We start from the raw sequence: 23679 nt of genomic DNA on the forward strand, positions 1-23679 counted from the left end.
ACACACAAATTGGCAGTGCTTAAGAAAACCAAAAAAAGACAGATTATACTAGCAAGGAAATTCAGCATTGAACTCCTGGCTCCCTTTATTATTTACAGCAGTCATTGATTAGCTTGGTAGTATCAGTCACATCATTCCTGGCCATAATGTCAAGGACAACACCCCAGGGAAGTAGCGGACATTCACTGATTCTGAAAATAAGGCTGGTCATTTCTTCAGACCCAAGTTTCACTTCCAGATAGTAACACCTGGAGGTCACACAAGGGAGTAGTAAGACTTCATCAGCGCTTGTAGCAGTACTTGGAAGAGCCCTGGATGAAGGAGGCTACAGCAGGCATACACTTATCCAGGAACAAGGAGAGTGAGGAAAAGGGAAAAGCAACTCAGAAATTTCCTTTGCTAATATAATGCCAAAACAAAAAATAATCTTCACAAACGGACTGTACCAGGGGCTTCTATCTGACAAGCCAAATGAAATATGAGGAGCTTTGATGCAGGATGGCAAGCTTTATCAGGGAGGAAATGAGTGGAACGTATATCTGGCTGTCACCAGGAGAGGAAGAAGGTGCCAAGCCCATATCTGCTCCCAGCACAAGGAGCTGATGAGCTGCCCTGAATGACAATAGCTCTTGTCAGAGAAAGATACAAAGTGCCTGAGAAGTGATATAAAAGCAGCCAAGCTTTTCATTATCCTAAGTGCATCCCCTCATTATATTTTCTTTTAAAAACATCTTTTGACCAATTTTAATGCAGATGAGAAGTTGCTGGATTGACAGCCCTGGAGACTAAAGACCTTCCTCATTATCTGTAGCCTAGACAAGGGCAATAAAGCATCCCTCAAGCTCTCTCTGCTCTGGCAACGTGCCTTCTGGACAGCAGAATATGGAGGGGAGGCAAGGGAGCTCTTTCTGAACGCACACTCAGCCTTTGACCCCTGTGTGGAGCTACCTGCTAGCCAGCTCATATGGCAGCCTGGAAGATGTGTGGAACAGGAACGGACAGAGGACACTGTACATTTTATGCTACAATAATATAAGTCCTCAACCACCCTGCAGTACGTGGTGGACTGCATTTCACAGCCACAGTGCCAAGAGAATAAACACTGTATAAGCTCGCATCCCATGATGAGCTGGATTCTTACCATTGTACTAGAAATTTAGGAGGAAAAGCAGATCTCTGCCCTGCCCAGGGGTAACATATTGCCAAGACATCTTCACTCCAAATGGAGCAGGACCCACCAGTCTTGTGTGCACTCCAAGGGAGGAGCTGACTGTATGTGAGGCAGAGATTTTCCCTTTGCAGAAACAGAGAGGTACCTTTCCTTCGAGCCACTGCCTTACCTTCCTTTAGCCCCAGCTGAGTTTTGAATCTGCATGGAAATGAGAGACAGTTTGCCCATTTTCTTTCAGCAGGATAATCCAGCAGGAGCTGGGAAGTGGTGCTTGATACCAAGACATCTCCCATCAGCCCTGATCAGAGAGGTCACACTGTTGTGCAAGGCAGCAGCTCCCAGCTCCTGTTGAGTTAGGGCCCATACTCCCTATGCAACAGTGCTTCTGTCTCACATCAAGTGCTGAAAAGGACCTTTTTTTTCTTTCTTTCTATTAATATAATAATCGAGTTTCTAGTTCAAAGACCTGCATATTCAAGTTGGAATAATCAGGGAGCTAACTTAAATGGGCCTTTCTTTGCTAAAAAATTATGCTAGTTTTGCAGGACTTGCTTGGGGAGAGGAGGGGAAGGGAAGATTGCCTGCATTAGAAGCACTAAGCCACCATTTTCTGTGGCAGTAATGGGTATTATTATTATATCTGCTGCCATAGACATTATTAATGCTATTATAATAGTAGTTACTGTTATAGTTAATATAATAGTATTACAGTAATGCTATTATATAGTATAGTAGTATTATAGTAATAATTAATAATATAGTAGAAACACCTGTTGAGGTTCTGGTCATCTTTGTTCATCATAGCTGGCTATACTTGCACTTGTATATTCAGAGACAATTCCTACCTCAAAAAGTAAACAATTTTAAAAATAATAAAGAATGGCTGGAGTGCCTACTTTCTCACAAGACAGTGAATTGAAAAAAACCTTCAAAATGAGTGCGAGATAGAGGCGCTGATGTAAATCAGATTATAAGATGATGTTTGCATCACGTCCTCTCTAAGTGCTGTACAAACACCTGATGTGGTATAACTTGTTTCAACATGACTTGGAGACCTTGCTCTTCAGAGAGAGGCTTTGATCTTAATGGAATAGAACAATCCCTTCTTCCCCTGTAGTTTTATCTTACCTGCTCTGAACCTCTTATTGCAAGTCGCTGGAGATCTGCTGTGTTTTCAATGCCTGCTTCCAGGACTGTCGAGTAAAGGGTTAGCCGGGAGTTTTCTCTGAGAATAGGTTTTCAACAGGAAGTAGAGTTTCCACCAAACTGAATTATTTTCCTGGTCATTATTCTTTTTATGGTCCTCTGCTACAGGTTTATGAACAAAATATCTTTCCCCAGATCAGGAGGTACTTCAGAAGTTTTTCAGTTCAGTGAGTTCACACATGTTTTGTCCACTTTAATTCAGAGCTAAAGTGCATTCTGTGTCACCCCAGATACTTCTTTGCTTTCTCTCTTTTCCTGGCTCAGCCAGGTGGCGAGTGTAATGTATTTAATACTGTTCAGCTGGAGGCTCAGGTGCAGGTAGCTGAGCAGTTGCAGCTTTCTTCATGCTTACATGTGCAAGGCGGCTCCTCTGCAGTAGGACAATGTTGGAAGCCAGCATTGCCATAGGACCATAATTTAGGTATGCTTGTTATCAAAATCTTCTTTTCCACTCCAAGCACATGAACAATTACTTTGAAATGTTACAGATTATTCTAAAAGCTAATATTCTGGAGTATGCATATCTGATATGGGTCATGAAGTCTTACACACATAATCGTTGTGGTTTAACCCCAGATGGCAGCTAAGTACCACGCGCAGCCACTTGCTCGCTCCCCTCTGCCCCCAGCGGGATGGGGAGGAGAATCAGGAAAAAGCTGAAACTCATGGGTGCAGATAAGAACAATTTAATAACTGAAATATAATAATAATAATAGTAGTAGTAGTAGTATTAATGCGAAGGAGAGAGAGGAATAAAACCCAAAGGAGAAAAAAATCCAAACAATGCACAGTATAGTTACTCACCACCCACCGACCAATGCCTAGCGAGTCCTGAGCTGTGATGGGCAGGACCCATCCAGCTCCCCCCAGTTAGAGTATATACTCCAATATATACTCAGCACGACGTTCTGTAGTATGGAATGCCCCTTTGGTGGCAGGAACCAAGGATCCTACCAGAACTTGAAAGTTTAGCTTTACCACTGCTTGATTCTCTGTATTTGTGCTTGTCACATTTTTCTTGACACTTTCAAAGCTATCATGCCTTCCGTATGAAGAATATTTGTAATTATTCTCTTTGGGAGAAGACACAGATGGGATCTCAACTTTTTTTGGTACTGTTGGTAGTCCTTTGACTCAGGAAACCAGATTTCAGTTCTATTTAAACTGCTTTAAACCTAGTTTTCAAGCAGTATAAATTAGAGTGAGTTTTCTGTGTCTGCATCCAGAAGCTACATAATTGCCTTTATATTCAGCACAAACTGCTCAAAAAGCGACATTCTGAAGGAAAATTTTCTCTGACAAATGCTTCTTACACCATTATGAACTTGTAAAAGGAGCTGCTTTCAAGGTGGTAATGTTTCGAGGAAAAATACCTCCTAAGGTTTAGTGTTTTTTAGGGTGATCCCTAATTTTCTTTTTCCTACTCCATAGCTGCCATAAACCAAGTCTTCAAACATCTGCATAATGTGTTTTGTCCCCTGGAGGTACAAGGGACATTTTGGTGGGGGATGGAGGGTGTCTTGTGTTTCAGTATCCTGTACTTTTATACAAATCAGGCGTCCCAGTTACCTTTGTTTACAAATTAAAGTCTCCTCATCAGTTTTTCAGCCTACACATACTTCGTATGCTATGCTATATAGTTGTATTTGATAAGATGGCGAGAAAGATGCTATTTTCTGATGTGGAGGTAGTTTATCTCCCTTGCTAGTTGTCATGGCATTTTTAAAAGTTCTCACAAAACATTTGGCTTCTCCATAAGATCTCAGAGAGTCGGGACAAGATAAAACAGGTTACGTTTCATTAACCTGCTGAAATGTTACTGAATGCTGTAAGTGTAAACACTGGTACACTACCACATATTAATTGTCTACATAAAGCAAAAATGAAGTCTTCAGGGCACCACTAGTATTAACCTAGGACAAGTATATAACTTCTGGTCATTTTGACTGGGTTTCTATCTTACCTGGAGCTTTTGAGCCTGAAGGTTACATGCTGAGAGGCAGAATAAGCTCTGTGTTGTACAAATAGACAAAGTTTAGTTAGGGAATGGTTACTTAACTGACATCACAGAGCAAACCTTCTGGGAACCTCTGAAAACTGTAGTCCTTGTTAGCATCTCATTACCCAGAATCTTGCTTTTATCCATTTTGCTCTGCCATGGCTTTAATACAAACCATGACAGAAGGCACTTCGGGAGGGCTATTTAAAGCTGGCTGGGGATGTACAGCCAGGCACTGAGTCAGAGCCTCAGCTGGTATGCTACGGTGTGCCTCCATCAGCATCATCAAACTTACCAAGACACAGCAAAGGCACTGCTCCTGTAAATGCTATAGCAAATCCAGATGTAATTTTTGCCTGTCCTTTTAAAATTGTGGGGCTTTGCTGCATCTTTTTTTTTCTTTTCTAGCAACCCCTTGCCCTGTTCCGAGTGATGTCCTTCAGCAGCCTCCCTTGTTCTCATTTATTGACTTCATTTACTTATATTCATGGTTTTCCTTTTTAAATCTCTTCTCTAAGCAGCTTGTGCTAACACTCTGTCCAAGCTGCTTTCTTTGCTCTCTGCCCAATTACATGTGCTCAGTCCTTTGGGATTTATGGCATTTTGTGCAGATGCGAAGCCAGCCCTTTCATTTCCTGCAATGAAAACATCGTTTTAAATTTCTTCTCTGAACTGGCTGTACATTTTCGACTTATTGCTTCTTTCAAGACATCCTGTGCTTGATAGCTCTGTTCTTAGCCTTACTCAGTCCCAGTCCAAGGTCTGCTTTTGCAAGCTGCTGCTTTTGTGGATTATGTATTAATAGGACCCAGGCACGAATCTGCCCTATCGAGGCATCTGTAAAAACTGTCACCATTGGAAATGCACTCCCATTTCTCTTAGCTCAGTTACAGAAGAGTATCCCTTTTCTTTTTTTTTTCTCTCTCCCCCAATTAAACTGAAGCATTTACAGTTCATTTATCAGCTGTTGTAAATCAACATCATTGAAGTTAGCAGGGCTGTACTGATTTATGCTCATTGAGAATTTGGCACAAGTCAAGCTTAGTGGCTTCTCCATCAAATGCTCTTTCATTGTAACTCTCTAGCTGTGCCTTTCTTGATGGTAGAAAATTTGGACCTACTATTGCTCTATTAACGAATCACAGCACAGAACAGAATAACTTTTTTTCTGTGTTTTGTGTCTAACGTCATCATGTTACAAGTTGCAAGGTTATGGAAAATAAGGTACCCAAGGCCAGAGTCTCCTAGACTTATCCTCCTTGCAGTGTCCCTGTGGTGTAAATACCTGGGATTTTGGCTGCCACAAGAAAATGTTCTCCCCGTGTACATAAAATTTGCACTGGGACATAGTCAGTCTGATCGCAGCACTGGGTGTGCTGGTGAGCCACAGAAATTCAGGGTTGCAGTCAGTCACTAATTTATACTGTGTTCAGAACGTGAGAAGTCCTTCTAACGCCTGGCTCCAGGGATACCTTGGCTGAGTACCATCTCTGTACTGGGGCATGTGCATGGTTCCCTTCAGGGTGTACATACAGTCTGATAAAGTGCTGATTTGAATTCAAGACCAATGGCAGGAAAGTCCTGTATGGGAAAGATGAGAGAAAGCAGTTTTGAGCAGTCTTAACTCCTACAGATCCCTTCTTGTCTGGAGACTTGGCCTGGCTGTGCTGGCACACACAGACAAAAAAAAATCCTGCTGTTCTGATGCACAGCTCTGTTACTATAGCTTTATGACAGTATAATTCAAATCTGATTTCTTTTTCACCTGCTTTTCTGACATTACTTACAGAAAGTACTTCAATTCTCTTTCCCCATCCCACCTCAGCCTAATCTTGCTGTATTATCTCTTTCCACATATGCTGTCATTTTCTCTTGTGAGAAATAGCAACTGAAATATTTCTCTACTTTTTTCTTTTTCTTCTTCTTTGCTATTTAGTAGACACTCAGCTAGGCTGTTTCCTTGGGGCATTTCTTTCTGAGGCAACAGAATGCAGTCATTTATTGACTTACTCATCCAAGCTGTTCAAAGTTTTCTTTTCTTCCCCCACCACCCTCTCCAGTCTGAATTTTTAGCTGAGGAAGCAGTGTTCATAGCAAGGCAATGTCTCTGCTTTTCGAAAGATTTCTGTTAAGTTTGTCAGAACGCTACCTTCTGCCCCTTGTCTGCTGGCCTGTTTATTGTCTCCTGACTGGATGAAAAGGCACGGAGAGAAAACTTCCATCTGCAAACTCCCTAGGGCTGACCCCTGTGTTTTCACAGGTTTCAGAGGGCTATAAGCTGCATGCACCTTCCCAGACCAGATTCCAGCCCCGAGATGTGTAACTGCTGTACAAATAGACCAAAAATACAGTCCCTGGCCCAAAGAGCTTCCAAAATCAATGCAAGACAAGTAAGAGAAATGAAAGAGAAAAAGAGAGAGAAGTGAACCAGAGCAAAGAGTGCTACAGGTAGCAGCAAGGCTCAGAAAACCTCTCTGGATTTGAAATATTTTCTGTTTCAGAGCCAAAGGAAGCATGCAGTACTGCTGTGATGGAGAGGAAAAAAAAAGTAATAGCTGTGGAGGGTTATCTTTTCCTACACATGCGGGGAACAGAGGGCAAAAACATGAAGGTGTTCAGAGGAACAATTAAAAGACAAGCACTGAGAGCAGCCATTCTGGACCAGCTGGATATATGGGAATTTTTATGTTGAATCTCTTCTGTGGATGGAAGCTTCTACTAGCAGGAGGCTGTTGGCCACTTTTCCCCATCACTTCTGCCAGCTGCATAACTCTTGCTCTGATCTAGAAAGCAGGTGAAAATTTTACTGCACATTAAAGGTCTGGAATGACATTTTGCTGCCTGCTATATGTTCTTAGCAATCGTATTTACTTTGTTTGAACTGATACATTACATAATAAGAAATCACATGGAGCCAGTACTGTTGCTATTGCCTGAGTTGCGATACAGTAGTGCTCTGACAGACAAGATCTGTTGCCAGGGCATGCTAGTTAGGTCTGCTTAGAGATTTGTTTGGGCATCTGTTGCTAATTTTGCAGGGCCACAGTGATTCTTCATTCCTGGTCCATGTGCAAACTAATGATCTGTGCTGCAGTTTGTCTTTTAATTAACTTCCAGAGGGGCTGCTCACTGAGATGCAGATTATGAACTGAATTACTCAGAAAAGCAGAGAATTAAGGATGTGCATGCTCACCTCCAGTAGCAGGATGCAGTGAGCACTGTGCCACTGAGTCTGAGAAACTGGAAAAGATCTTACACAGATGATCTTGCAAAAAGGGCAAAGTTTGCTAACGATTACTCTACCCCACTGCTATCAAAAGTGTCAGAAGCTGAGTAATACTGGAGGGGCAGGAAAGGGCCTGTGGGGCTGGTCAGAGCTGGCTGGGCATGAGCCCCCCGTGTGTCCAGGGGCCCGAGGGAGCCACCAGCTCTGGGCTGGTGTCACAGACTGTGTGGCCAGCAGGGCCAGGGCAGTGATTGTCATCTTATGAGGAGCACCTGAGGGAACTGGGTTTTTTTAGTCTGGTGAGGAGGAGATTCAGGGGGGACTTTCTCACTCTCTACAACTCCCTGACAAGTGGCTGTAGGCAGGTGGGGGTCAGTCTCTTCTCCCAGAAACAAGCAACAGGACAAGAGGGAATGGCCTCAAGTTACAGCAGGAGAGATTTAGATGGGATATTAGGGAAAAAAATCTTCCCTGAAAGGGTGGTGAAGCATTGGATCAGGCTGCCCGGGGGGTGGAGTGGAATCATAATCCCTGGAGGTGTTAAAAAAGCATAGATGTGGTGCTTAGGGACATGGGTTAGTGATGACTTGGCAGACACTGGTTAATGGTTGGATTTGGTGATCTCAAAGGTCTTTTCTAACCTAGATGATTCTATGTTTCCCATCTCTCTTGAACTGGGGAGCCCAGAACTGCACACAGCACTCCAGATGTGGCCTCACAAGGGCAGAACAGAGGGGAGGGTTCACCTCCCTCGACCTGCTGGCCATGCTCCTCCTAACGTACCCCAGGATATCACTGGATATGAAGATAAAGACTTACTCTAATTACTAAAGAATTTATGCTTGCCCTCTTCCGCTCCCCCCCCCCCTTTTTTTGTTTTCTTTTTTGAGTATCAACGTTACTGATTTCCGCCACAAACAAGATGTGGGTCTCCATGATCCTTTTGTCAGTATTTAGACAGATATTCTTGTGGTTTTGTACTTTTGCCTATGTCAACAGAGCAATACTCTTGTCAGCCCACCCGCTGTTATTTAAGGAGGTGATAGGGCTGCACAAAAACAGCTATAGAAGCAGGTGCAGCATGGGCAGACCCTTATAAAGGTTACTCTGTATTCATCGGAAAACGCCTTTTTCCTTGATGCTACACTGAAAAGAATAATGAGTTAGTTCTTTATGCAGTTTCGGGTAATGAGCATTGTTGTGAGACTTATGAGAAGGTACAATAGTTGCAAATTCAATACTTTATAAATATAAACAAATCAAATCCAAGGTAAAGGCATTGGCTGGTTTTGAGCTCCTGGGAGCAAAGAAAGTGTTTGTGAATGAGAGGTACATGTGGTTCTTCACACTTAGGAAATATGCATTAAATTTTCAAAGAACTGAGATAAAGCCAAACACCTTGATTAATCCTACCATACACTGCTTGAATGCAAACTTCATTATAAAATGGAAAGTATTTCACTTTATATTCTGACCCATGCTGAATGCCTATAGGGATTGCTGTTCAATACTGTCATGGATCCTACATGATACTCAGGAATTTTTTTTTCCAGTCTTTAAGTTGAATGAGATTAGTTTAATCTTAGCTGTAGATGAATGGGAAGAGAACTCAGATTTACAGATAGATAGATAGATAGATATACATTGGTTTTGTGGACAGTTTAACCCACTCAGTGTTGAGCTCACCGATGGATACTCAGGAGCCCTTGCCTCTCAAGGCAATGGAGCGTAGCCACTGAGGCAAACACCTAGGGGAGCACTGCATATACCACCTGAGTCAGGGTGACAAACACTGGCCTTCACCTTACAGACTAATGAGGCAGGAACACAATAATTATTTGATTTAAGGCTCTGTGGTTTGCCTGAGAGAGGATATTCCTCAGCAAACTTTTCCAGACGGGAGTATTTCCAATACCTTTGAAAATAATGCTCCTGGATATACTCTGAAAAACTGGAGAAAACATTAGGTTTACAGAATGAAGATCTCATCCCCCTGAGCTTAAATGATGTAAGCAGTAGGTCATAGGCTAGGTCATAAACGTTATGCTGAATCCCTGCCTAAGGGTGAGTTTCACCCGTTTGCTAGACAGATACCATTAGTCTGTTGAAAATTTGCCAGAAATGGTTTGCAGTAGTTGCTGAGCCTTGACCATGAGGGTAAAGGGAGAAGATATCTTTACTGACCTTTTCCATTTCTTGTTTCTATCATTCTCTGAGCAAAATTGCTTATTTTGCTCTAGTAACTTAAGTAAAAAGCTATCTTTTTTGACTTCTTTTTTTAACATCCTTAGCAATTAAGATCATTTCTTTTCTTACGTCTTCTGTCTAGAATTAAATCAGCTTGATAAGAAAACTACAAGCCAGTGGTACTAAATGCATAGATTTTAATAGGAGATCCCAGTGGGAAAATATTCTGGTTTTATTGAATTTAGAAATGAGTGCCTTTAAAATAAAAGAATGCTTTAAAACCTTGACAGTTCAAAAGACAAAGGCAAACAAATCAATAAGGAGACATAGTTTGCATGTTGTTTTGGAATATCTTTTCTTGCAACAGATAAATATTGATCTACCCTTGTTGGATTTTGGTGGGTACAAGGAGCAATCAAAAGTTTGAAAGTCACGTACAACACCAGTAGTAATTAACTACTGGGTTAGAGAACATGCTGGCTCTGAAAAAGAAAAAAAAAAAAAACAACTAGAAAAAGAAGTCAAAAAATGGGGAAGACATATTGTCTGCTGTCCTCACTTTAGTCTGAAGCATTCTTGAGTGTCTCATTGGATCTCACATGTTCCATCCCTGAAAACAGGCCCCAGCTCTTCCCTCCTGACAGGCAGTCTAAGTACCATTCTTTGCTAAGTCACCAAGCAGAGGCGCTGACCTGGCATTAGGTCACACTCTCTGTCTTGTCAGGGATAACATCTCCTGTGGCAATGCAAAGCCAACGCCCCGACTAGTTCCTACATTCCCATCGTACCTTTAAACAACCTTGCTCCCGTGTTTGAGTGTTAGCGGAAACACTCGGTTTAACTGATGAATCCACAACAAAGTAGCATGCACTTCTGAACATGTTTCCCACCCTTTACAACTACATCAGGCTCAAGAGTCTGGCCCCAAGCAGACTTTTGACCCCACAAGGGCAAAAAGCGCCAGACTCTGCTTCTTGCTAGGAATATCATTCCGGCCCGTAATTTTAGATGGAAGGCTTATATTGTGTAAGACAGTGATGGATGGCAGATGGCTACATAGAAACTGTGACATCCATTTCAGACAGGGTTTCCCAGCCAAATTCCAGGATACTTCATCACGTTGTTTGCAGTATCAGCTAAATCTCACAGGCTGTTTCTTTGGCTTCCCTAAACAGCTGTGAAGCTCCCCTCAGCAAGCGAGAGTAGCTCAAAAGGGCTGGCAGTGCAGACCTGAGTGAAATAAATGAGTTACAAGCTTCCAGCTCCAAGGTTAACGTTGATGACAGGAGTCCCTGGGTAAAGAAATATACTTAACTACAAATAACAAGTGTAGGCTTAATCATAATCACAAGAAAAAAAAACTCAGCCCAAAACTCCAAAAACCCTGCATTTGGGCATTCTTTTTATTTGTGTTCCACAGATGCAAATTTTAGGATTTGGCATTTCCAAGATTTTACAGCACCACATAGCTAACAATTTTTCTCCAAATGAAAGGTGAGCAAATCGGGTGACAGCATGATTCCAGCTGCTTGAGCTCTGAGGAAGACAGCTGATCACAAGATGGAGATGATCACACTGGACTTAAACTACTCAGAAATCAGTGTAGCCCCATTCAAACCAATGGTATTTCACCATTGCAGAATCAGCCAAACATCTTGCCAGGTATCATTCATAAGAATAAAGTTGGGTCCGTCCTAGGTATCAAAACCTGTTCTTTCTCCTGTGTATCTCTATGAGGTCTGCAGTTTGCTCTATCAAGTGACTGAGACATCTCCTACCAAGTGAAGGCTCACACCAAGCTTGTCTAAGTTGGAGGCATTTCTGCATGTACTGTTGAAATTAGATCAGATATATGTAACTGGGTTTGGTGGGTTTTTTTGATTTTTTGGTTTTTGGGTTCTTTTGGTTTTTTGGTTTTTTTAATATTAAGTTTATAGCTGCTAAATGAAAGGAATTCATTGACTCTTTGTTGCAAAATAAAAGAGCCGAGCAGAAATATGAACATATGCAAACACCAAGATGGGAGGGACTCAGAGCAGGTGCTTTCTTGCCCTTGTGCAATGGACAAGGGACACCTTAAGAGCCATCCCATTGCAAGGCTGGCTCTAGCATGTGTGTTCCTATCTCACACTATAACTCTTCACCTCCTGCTGCATTATACAAAAGGAAACAAGTACAACAGCCTGTGATGTAGCAGGCAGACTGCTATGGGCACAGCTCTGCAAGGGCAGAAGTTGACAGATACAGCACCACTCTTGCTCTGAGAGATCCACAGTACATGAATATTTTCTCCCCATACCATCACATCCATGGGTTAACTCACATCTTGACAGTGAAGTGACTTACTTTCAGCTCATGTTCCATGCCAAAATATCAGCAGATAATAGAAAGCACCCATGGGACCTTCCCTTCTCTGCAGCACATAACTCCTAGGGGGCTCACTGCCACCTTCTTAGGGTGAGTTGGCACAATTAACTTGTCCTTGCTTTTGCCAAGCACTGCTGCCACTTACACCCATCATCTCCCACACAGTTTACAGCCTTTTACTCCCTGAAGCCACCTCCCTGCTGCTGTGGTTACCGTTGCACTGCTTGCCTTGTCAGCCACTCCCTGCTCCCTTATCATGCTCTTCTACATCCCATGAAGTGCTACCACCACTTCTACCTTCTAACCCTTCCTGATATCCCAGTCTGCCCCCATCTTCAGATCAGCCTGGGAGGAAGCAAGTATGCCTCTGAAGGACAAGCTGTTGGTCCTCAGGATAAACTCTGTTTACCTCACTGTTATATTTCATGTCATTTAAGGTAGCAAAAAACACATGCCTCACATGGAACAGGGCTGGGGAAAAAAAAGATGGTGACAGCTATAGGGGTGTTCCTACATTAAGTCAAAGTACATGCCAAACTCCAGTGCCTTCAAGCAATAAGACAGGAGGATAACAGGCCATCTCTCAAGCCTGCTGGCCCTGCAAGACCCTGCATACTGACAGACTCCTTTGGCTCATAAGCTTGAGACAATATGACATGATAATTGGGAAGGGAGCAGACACATGTCACAGTGAATTAGCCAAGTGACTGTTATTTTTCCACCACAGCAGAGTACTTTTAAGGAAAACTTTCCTGATTCTCAGCAGTGACGGCTCAAGCACAGCAACAAATACAGCTTGCTTTGGTCTTCTGCGACACTCATTGCTGCTCCAAAGAAGTGGGGAGAAGAGACCTGGTAGTAAATGGCTTTTCAACAATTTTAGTGGGTCATTCTGAAAGTATCAACTGGTAATGAAAAGCCTCGTATTTACACCTCAATAAGCTGAGGTTTTCTGCACAACATGACTGCCCTTCTGCTGCTGGGAAAAACCCTTCTTTGGCTGAGGGGTCAAACTGAAGTTCCCATCACAGATCATTCATGATGCTTTAAAACTGCAGAAGGGTTCATACAGCCTTCCTTTCGGCCTTAGCCAGAATTCTGGCTTGAACACTCTTTGACTGCCTGCTTACTCACATCCCCAGCTCAGACAAAGTATTGCGCTTTGACATCTGCCCTAAAATTCAGCATAGTGTTGCAGGGACCTGCCACGTTACTGCTGTCCTCCCTGCCAGAGCTGGTCACAACTAACAGTGATGAAGTGGGAACCGTAAAAACACAGTCAAACAAACGAATGCAAACAAGCCACAAAAAAAATCCTGGCTCAGGAAGCCCAGAACAGCTCTTAGCTGGGATGGTGTCCCAGAGAGGACCCTTTTGCCTGTGTATGGTTGCTGTGCAGTTTCCTCATGTACCCGTTGTGGGCTGACGTCTGCACGCTGGGATAGAGAGACTCTGCTGTGATTCTGGGGAGGTTTTTTTAACTTTGCAGCTCCTTTCCTCCCAGGAAAAAAGCATCTGTTTTCTCATGCCCAACAGGCTATTTATTTCCCTGTGTTCCCCCAAAAGCACTGCACCAATGAAATGATACAGTATGCTTGATAAGGGGGGCATTTTCCTGAAAATATTCATTTGGAGAGAAATGGAAAACATGATTGTTATAAAAATACCCTGCACCAGCTCCTCATGTGCCTGGAGGCCAGCTCCTGCCTCAATGGCAGAGGAGGCGGAGGTGTGGGGTTGGTGCCAGGGCCGATGGGCAGAGATGGGCAGCCACCAGCTGTCTGTCTTCCCCAGCTCCATCCAAGCAACAACGCTTCAAAAAGAGTAAAATGTTCTCTCCAAAAGCTTTTGAATTACCCAAATATACTTTTATGACTGACTCATCTCCCTCTATCCCCAGAGATTAGTAGGAGCTCCATGGCATGCTGTTTCTCACCTCTGAACTTGAAATTTTGCCCCTTTGGTGATGATTTTTTGGATTTGCTGTGATGCCTGTGTGTTAAAAACAACACCCAACTCCCAGAGGTATTCTACTTGACTCCAAAATTACAGTGGATGGGGCACCACAGGGGTGAGCTAATTGGGAAAGGCATGACCTAGAGCCATGCGTTCGGCCATGCAGCATTGCTGTTTGCTACCCATGAGCATGACAACTGGTAAGAGCTGAGCCCTGCCAATGAGCCCAGTCCTCCCCAGCTGCCCCCAGCAGAAATCCACTGCATCATCCCGTATCTCCATAGAAACTTCCCTGACATCTGCAAGAGGCCATCAAAAAGCTTTATTTCTCTGCAGCCACCCCTTAGCATGATGTATATGGGTGGGTGGGGAAAAAGGGTGAAGAGATCAGCAGGACTTACAGGCAGCAGAGTTCAGTGGGGTCGTGGCAGTGCTGGTGAGACAAAAACAGCTTCAGCCTGATATTCAAGCTGGGATGCTTCTCTACATCTCTTGGCTGCAAGTTTCAAATCCACTTAAGGGACTTGAAGACTCAGCTCCCATTAATTTTCAATGGTAAGGGACCACCTAAGTCCTCCAGGCAGCTAAGAAGTTATAGCACTTGAAAAACCAACTCATGGGCTACAGGTCTTCTGAGGATAAAATTCATCTTGAGATTTGTGGCATCTTGGGTGAGGCTGAAATTCGTAAGATATAGAGCCAGTGTCCTTCTGGACAAAAACGAAAAGGCTAAAAAAGGACAAGAAGTGATGAAAAAAATTTTGTGTTTTTTTTAAACTCCTTTCTGAACTTATGTAAGCTCTGGCAAGCTTAGGGTGTGAGGACAAGTCATTGTGCTTTTTAATCCAAGCCAGTTCTCAAACATATAGCAGAACTAATTGAATTTTTGCAAAGGCAGAAGTTTTTCATTGGTAGATGGCTTTTTTATTTAAACACACTGGAAAGCAAACATGGTATTATAGTGTCTATTTCTTATGAAGTGTTGAATGGCATTCTTGAGCAAACTCAGAATCCTCACTGAAATGACCATCAAGAATTTTTATTTCTTGTTTCTTTCATAATCCTTGCTAGATTTATTTTTAATTTTTGGTAAATGCAACTCAAAGAATGTCTAGAGCATCATCTAAAAACAGTGTACTCTGAACATAACAAAAAGAAATCCAAAACTCTGTAAAATGAAAACAGTTTGCAAGTCTCCACATAATATGTATTTCTCAATTTACTGATTTCTGTCACCAGTCTTCCCCAAGAAAAGTTTTCTATATGTTTGGGAACGTTTTATCATAATATTGTGAAATAGATAGTAGTGCCATTATAGCAACGGCTGAGCACCATTTGTTTGGTTCACACATCCATGTATTCCTAACGCTCTCACTACTGTGACATCTAGGCTGATACTGTGGGAGAGACTGGGCTGAACGGAAAGGTCTGGGCTCAGCTTTCTTCTATAGTCTGTCCTCCACATCATCTGCCTAAAGACTTATAACCTGTGAAAGACGCATAACCTGTGCAGAGAAGAGAAACATGAAAGGCGAGGTAATGAAGGGAGGAAGAAATATCCATACCCGAAATGTGATGAGAGCACTAGGGCAAGGAATATTTCATAGGGATATTAATATTTCTGCTTACACTGTTCTGTGTGTAGCACCCAGATAACAGGGGGAGAAATACTTACAACAGACAGAAAGGTAAGACAGATTGGCCAGAATGGAAATAGTTTTAAAAATTTACTACACCGGGGTTTCAGTGGATAACAAGAATTTACCATCCCTGCCAAACTCAGCTTCCTTCAGAGACCTGAACATACAACATCGCTCATCTCTAGGCAAACTGCTTCAGACAGAGAGGTAGGGCCTTTATAAAGTTATTGTTCTCAGAGGTAATTAAAACTTCTATCAGGTCTCATTGAGGAGCAAAGAGGTATTGAAAGCAAATGGAGGAAAAATAATATTAAAAGAACCTCTTGCCTCATCTTCAATTAGCTATGCTGTCTCTGACAAGTTAACTGCATGGTTCATTACTGATGAATAACTACCATTAAAGTAATGGACTCAAACCGGCGAGACTGGGATCACTCATCTGGGGACTGTTTAGCATCAGACCATTTGGCAGAAGCTTTCTCAACGGACAACGAGGGGGTGTGAGAGAAGCAGGCTCTCCCCAGACTGGGTATCGCCAGCACATAGCCCGAGTGCACTCGGCCCAATCTCATAAACCTTTGCCTCGTGAGAAAGCATCATAAAATATTATAATGGGCTTTGTTTTGTTCTATTCTCTTAAAAAAATAAACAATGTGACAGTAAAAACAGATCCTTCAAACGAGGAGGGATATGAGAGTTCATACCCTTCTCCCTCACTCCAACTGAAATCCTGGGAAGGGGAGGGTTCAGCGGGATGCAGGGGCCAGATTCAGTTCACTTTTGCACTACGTTTGTTTGATCCACTTTTAAGCCTCTGAATCTGGGAGGCTGGAATCTGGTTTCCGTCAGAGGAGCAAATCTGCTTAACAAACAGAGCAAGTTTTGCTCATCATTAACTTCACATATGTCTAGATATATTCCACAAACTCAGTGGTCTGTAGTTACAGCCTGAACCTCCTCTCCATTGCTCTAGCTCCCAGACAGTGTGGTCTCTGCAGCCACCCAAAGTGGCTCAGGCCAGAGCTCTCCAGCACTCAGAGCAAGGAGGTAGAGAGCACTCTGCAGAACTTGTTCCAGGAGACGGGAGTTTTATTACAAGCATCATCTGAGATGCAAAAGGTTCATTTAAAACTCTAGAAAGAGCTTAAGTCTTCCAGTGATAAATCCTGGGAGTCCTTGCAGAATCACTCACATCCTCAGCACGCGGAAGAAAGAAACAGGAGTCAGGTCCACTCATTCGCTGACCTCCTACACCATCTCCCCAGCATAAAGAGGGATCAGGCCCTGTGAAGCAGGCAAGAGGAGACAAAAGAGGCCACCATAGCAGTATATACAGCTCCTTTATATGCTCTACTTGGCTTAACCACATAAATGGATTTGGAATAGACCCACAGCTAGGATAAATCAGCTAAAGTCCCCTGACTTCATTAAAGCCCTGGAAATCACCAGAAGGCAGCAATCAGCCCATTATTTTATTTATCCAGAAGTTTTTACTTAACAGGATGATGAGGATTGTTGAGCATGGATCTCTCTGTCCACTCCAACACAAAGATCTCTTCTCTCAGGAAACCCCAAGCCCAGGTTTGCTCTGCTGAGAGAAGAGGGAAAGTCATCTGTTAGGCTGCTGGGCAAGTGCTTTCCTTTCGCACACCACGGAAGAGAAATAGCTGGTAAGAGGCAATCGGCGCTGAAGCAGATTCAGTACGGTGTCTGATGGGCGATGGAGAGAGTATTAGCACACATGTCCTGACAACAGTTGCTGTCTGAGAACTGCACAATATTTGTCATTATGGTCCCCTGAAGCCTAAAGGGGAGTGACAGAGGAAGCAGCAGGGTCAGAACAGCCCCTGGAAGCTCAGCATTCAGCCTCATGAACTCAGCAAAGCAGGAACAGCAGGACTGAGCCACATGGATGGCCCATCTGCCTCCGTCCAGCATCAGGCAGCGATGTGCATGCACTGCTGTGGTACAGCTCTTTTGGTGCCTTCCCTGAGTGTACATTTTAGGTCTCTCTATGCAGAGCTGTCTGTAGCATTTCTACAGTTCCAGAAACAATATGATTTCTTTAAGATGTTTGCCCTGCCACTGTCTGGCACTTTTTATTCTACCAGGAGCTGAGCCTTGACATTTCTGCTGAATTTTAAGAGAAAAATCATTCTTCTTGTTTCACCTGAATGGGAAGGCTGTGACAGAAAGACTGCAAGAAGGAAATGGGCTTGCTGTGAAAGGAGGGGGAGTGGGAAAGAGATCAACTAATTTAAGCACTGGAGTGCACCTTCTCATGCTCTTCCCAGCAGTGGAGGACTTGTCTGCATTCCTACCATCCTTTTTTCCCTGATACCTTAGGTACCAGCACATCCACAAACCAACCTCTCTTCTCCTAAAGCTGTTCTGATTTTCCTGCTTCCCTGTCCCCGGTTCTGCCTTGACCCACAGCTCCCCAGGATCTGCCCCTCTGAGTCCAGGGTCTGAGAACTGGAGGGAGCCGCAGATGCCAGCGTTACTCCATGCCACATTACCATCCAGTTCAGCAGAGCTGGCCTGAACTTTACATGGTATAAAGAAGTCAAAATTTCCAACAGCAGCTGCAAAGCAAGTAATCACACCAGTACCATCTGTACTACAGTCTGGGGGGTACTTGGAGTAGTATATTAAAGGAGCCTTTTCAGTCTGCCTGCTTTTATTGTCTGTATTAACATTAAAGGGAGATACTGGAACAAAGCCAGCACAAGAGCAAGCCTGGGGAAGAGACTCTTTGGGGGGAAGTTACTTTCTCAGTCTCTCCTATCCAGCTCTGGACTAAGCAGCTCTCTGTCTTGATGTTTCCTTTTCAATCAGCTGCTCAGAATAGGTAGGCCATTTTGGTGAGAGATGTTGTGTTGTTCCCTCACTTTCCTGGAAGTTTCAGTGCAGAAGGCTTGATTCAGCAGATAACTTTTTGGCTGTTGGCAAGGAGTTAGAGACCATAGTGGAATTTATGGAGCAAGAACAGCAGAGCCTTTAACACAGAGATATAGGATGAATGGAAATGAAGCTCAGCACTGCTGCCTCACCCCTTCCTAAATAAAAGAATGATACAAATGAAACCACAAGTTTTTCTTATGAAGAATTAGGAATCAGCCCTAACTCCCCTGATAGGGAACTATTCCAGCACTGAGACATAGCTCACACCATCCTGCTAAGTGGTCCCCATGATCCAGCATCTCTCTGCCACGAGCAAGACCGCAGGACCACAATCCACTCCTCACAGGGTGATTACCCCACATCAGCTACCCCACACAACATCAACTTAAGCCTTTGTTCTCTGCCAGGGCCTGAGCCAGTGCCCCATGGCCCTGCCACATATGCTCTGCTCCAGCGGCTGTTGGTGGCCCTCATGGATTTCCCTCCAGACCCCATGCTCACACCCACAGCCACCACAAACTGCCTCAGGATGTCTGTCCCACACATTCAAAGTTAATGCTCCATACGACCCATTGCTTTTGCCCTGTTTTCCCCAGGACTGCATCCCCAACAGTTGTCTAGGTCATACTTTCACACGCCTGGGTCCTCACCTGCACACCCCCAGTCTCCTGTGCCAGGCTCTCCACCCTCCCTCAGCTCCTCCGCAGCATCGCTGCCACCCCTCTGCTGCTCTGGGATGACTGCTCAGCAGGTTGCATCCTTTCCACACATCTGCCATGGTAAACTACCTCCACTCCCCCAAAAAGTCTGTTTTCCCACCACTGGGGCTATTTTCTCATCCACTCAAAATTATTAACTGAGATCACTGTGCCTGTAACATGTAAATAACGTTACTTCATGCTCCTCCCATACACACACACATGCACACAGAGGACTTCTCAGCACTGGCCCAGTTCAGAGCTCCTGAAGCCTCTGGGTTCAGCTGATCACCGCCCACCCCACCACAGAAGATGCACTTTCAAACAAGAGGGACATATTATTCCTGATATCACAATCACAAATTTCCAAGTGCTGACACTTGAAACAGCCTCCATCTGCTTCATTAAAGAACAGAGCTGTGGGTCAGACTGTTTATTAGGTACTAAAATTTAAATTGAAGCAGTTTTTGAAGAGCAAACTTTCCCAACATGGCATAAAAGTGCTTAGATACCCAAAAAACGCTGCATGGACAGATTTAGAACCCATCTCAGGTTTTGTTTGATTATTTATTTATGGTATTGTTCTTTTTAAGACAAGAGCAGTTTATCTTGTGTGTTAGCTCCGGTTAGCTGGGAGATAGAGACCTACCTGCCAGCACATTCACCAGGCGCTGAAACACTGAAACAGCAAAGGTCCTCGTGCCTCTCCAAAGGGACACTGCATTAAAACCTACCTGCAGAAGTCACAACAGCTGCAGTACTGAAGATCACCTAAGATTTGTCATTGAAGAGCAGCTTTTCCTAGATGCATGTCACCTGCCTAAACGGTAACTGTCCAGACAAAAAATCTCCGTGGCAGATCACAGCATTGGGCTGACAGGGGCCAAAAGAGGACTGTGCATGGTTCACTGTCTCTGGTAAAGCCACTGAACCCACAGCAGGAGGGAAGGCAGCAGTGGGCTTGGCAGGGTCAGTTTATAATCCCCTTCAATTTCTGTTTATTTTGATTTTTGGCACTTTTCTCTGTTTACAGAGTAATAGACTAGTGTTTATTTTAATGGCTGTTTTTTAAGGGTTTGTTATTGTCTGTTTGTTTTTTTAACTAAAAGCTTTTTTTAACTAAAAGGTCTGTTTGTTTTTTTAACTAAAAGCTTTGTGGTCTGCCTCCTGGAATTTGTAAAATGAACACCTCCACCCCAAAGCCCTGATCAAGTCAGGGTTGTAGGAAATTTTGGTCACACTATCACCACTTTCTAACAAGCTGCACCCATTTCACGGTCTGGAATACAGATACAAAACTGAGTAGGGACTTCCATCGCGGCCACAGAGGTTCCAGCTCCCCAAATTGGCCAAGTCGTGAAGGTACCCCAGTGCAACAGAACAGACTGACTCCTCTGAGCTTAGGGATTCCCACCAGCCGGCTCTCAGTGCCATGCTATGTAGGGTGTCACCTTTGAGGGGTCTGGGACCCTCCCTGTGCTCCTGGGACGCATGCTGGCTCCCCCAGGCTCGTGGCTTAACCCAACATGGGGGACAGACACAAATAAAATGGTAGATCATTCAAAATCATGTGTTTAAGCAGTAAAGCTTTATAAAACAGCAATACGATACAGCAAGCATCACAAGAACAGACATTGTTCAACACTGAAAATGCTAAAAACCAGGTCATCTTTCCACACTATTTTCTATTTTCAGGGACCAGTTCAACCCTAAAATTCCTAAGCAGAAAGCAGCTGTTTCTCTTTTTCTCCTACAATATTCCTAATCCTTCTGGGTCTTGAAGGCTGGAAGCTGTTACAGATATCCTGTGCCTTGTCCATTATTTGTTTTTTTGGTTTGGTTTTTGTTTTCTTTTTTTCTCATTCTAACCTACAGCACAATTTCTGTTTCTGGTCAGCCCCTCTATTCTTAAATTTAAGGGGTTTTTCCTGGGTGACCTGAAGACAGGAATTCTGCTTTCAGGCAGCCACGTGAGGGTTCTTCCCACTCAAAAGCTTTCCTTCTCTCCCAGGACCCACTTCCAACTCCATGTGAGGAGTAACTCCCAGAGTGGCTGAAGGCTAGGGCTCATCACTCCCCCTTGAGAGCCCTGCTGGGCAGAGTCACCCTTCTCTTGAGATGAGCCCTCTTATACTTTAGTCAGTGGAATAAGCAGCTGTCTTCACAGAGGTTCATCTGTCTTGAGACAGAGCTCTGCACCACTGAGGGACACTCAGGGGTTGTGTCTACCTGAGTCCAGCCACCGAGCGCTCCTGCCTCCTGCTCCTGCCCAGGGAAAGCAGCTTCTTCCCCAAAAACCTTCCCCGGCCTTGCTTTGTGTAACAAACAACAGACGTGAACCTCAGTTCAAGCCTGGCCAGTTTTGGCAGCCGACATTAACTTGCAAAGACACCTGCAGAGATGAGGGAATTCAGTCAGATATTAGAACCTTTTATAAGACATTTAATTAGTCCGACAATGGCTCTGTTTCGCATAGTGTGGTTTTTTTTTTTACATTGTGCCTGTTAGAAACCCTCAGTCATTCATAACATTATAATTTATGATTATGGGTTTGTGTCCCGGTGAATAATTTAAGCTGCATGGGCTGTGAAACTTTTATTACCAGGTTAACTCTTCATGTTTTTTCTATGGCAGCTCTTTGAAATGCAAGCCACTGATGCTGCTACTGGTGACTCACCATCTTAGCCAGTGTTTTTGATGTAAAAAAAAAATCAATTATTAAATGGAACATTTTTCTCTTCAGAAACCAGTCCTTTTAACTGTTTCCTATGCAAAACCGGCACAAAGTTATTTATGGACAGGAATTACACTCCCTGAATCTGCTGATATTTCTAAGCAGCTGGGTTTAGTGAATCGGAGCACAGCAAAATTTAGACTGAGCCTCAGTTAAAAAACTGCTAGGGAGCCCTTTTAGCCAATTAAATATTTTTTCAAGCCAGTGGAAAAGATTGACCCTTCTGACACTGGTGCAAAGTCATAGACCTGGTGTTTGCAAATTTTCATAGCCACTTTAGCAGTATCTACTTTCTTCTACTAATATTTTTTTTGTGTGTTGGTGGCAACAGAAAGAAGAGGATTTGCATGCTGAAGCATGAGAAGGCATTTAGTATTCCTGTACTAGCGTGCCACTATTTGATATAAACCATTTCCCAGTGTTGTGGTTTAACCCCAGCAAGTAACTTGAGCCCCACACAGCCACTCGCTCACTGCCCTCCCGGTGGGATGGGGGAGAGAATCAGAAGAGTAAAAGTGAGAAAACTCATGGGTTGACATAAAGACAGGTTACCAGGTGAAAAAAAAAAAAAAAAAAAGCTGCAAATGCAAACAAAGCAAAACAAGGAATTCATTCACCACTTCCCACCGCAGGCAGGTGCTCAGCCATCCCCAGGAAAGCCGGGCTCCAGCACACATAATGGTTACCTGGGAATACAAATGCCACAACCCTGAACCTCCCCCCTTTTTCTTCCTCTTCCCCCAGCTGCATATGCTGAGCATGATGCCATACGGTATGGAATATCCCTTTGGACAGTTGGGGTCAGCTGTCCCGGCTGTGTCCCCTCCCAGCTTCTTGTGCCCCCCAGCCTTGTGGTGTGAGGCAGGGTGGTGTGAGAAGCAGGGAAGGCTTTGGCTCTGTAAGCACTGCTCAGCAATAACAAAAACATTCCTGTATTATCAACAGTTTTCAGCACAAATTCAAAACATAGCCCCATACTAGATACTGTGAAGGAAATTAACTCTATCCCAGCCAAAACCAGCACACATAGCATGCCATTTACATTGTGTGCTAAATACCTGGCATAGCACGGCATGCATGGCAGTAGTGAGACACCTCACACACCCAGGAAAACACTGACAGTAGATAATTTAAAATAATCATCTTAACTAAAAATCCTGTCAGAAGCTTCCATTCCTCCATCTCTCTTTAACGGACTGCATTGGTCATTAAAGCTTTAATTGCATCCTTTCGGACTGTGATCTTCTCTCCCTGCTGCCTTAGGGCCCTTTATTGGATTAAGCAGAATTTCTGGTGCATCTGATTGCTGTGAGATATGCACAGGGCTGAACTGCACCCTTCAAGGAGCAACTGAAATCCATAACCAAAGATTGTATAGCTGTGGGAACTGGAAAACAGGGTCATTTCTCCTCCAGAACAGTAATTTGAGCCAAACCCAGGAACAGCTGACAGGAGACAAATTACAGGCTGATACCAGCATTCGTGGTGGCTCCACTTGTTTCAGCGGATCTGTGCCAGCTTACACTCTCACAGAGTCTGGCTCTCTTGGCTTCAGTAGTGTTACACCAGCTGGGCAGCCAGACCAAGGCAG

This window comes from Falco rusticolus, chromosome 12, assembly GCF_015220075.1.
Source record: "Falco rusticolus isolate bFalRus1 chromosome 12, bFalRus1.pri, whole genome shotgun sequence".
In the NCBI taxonomy this organism is placed as follows: domain Eukaryota; kingdom Metazoa; phylum Chordata; class Aves; order Falconiformes; family Falconidae; genus Falco; species Falco rusticolus.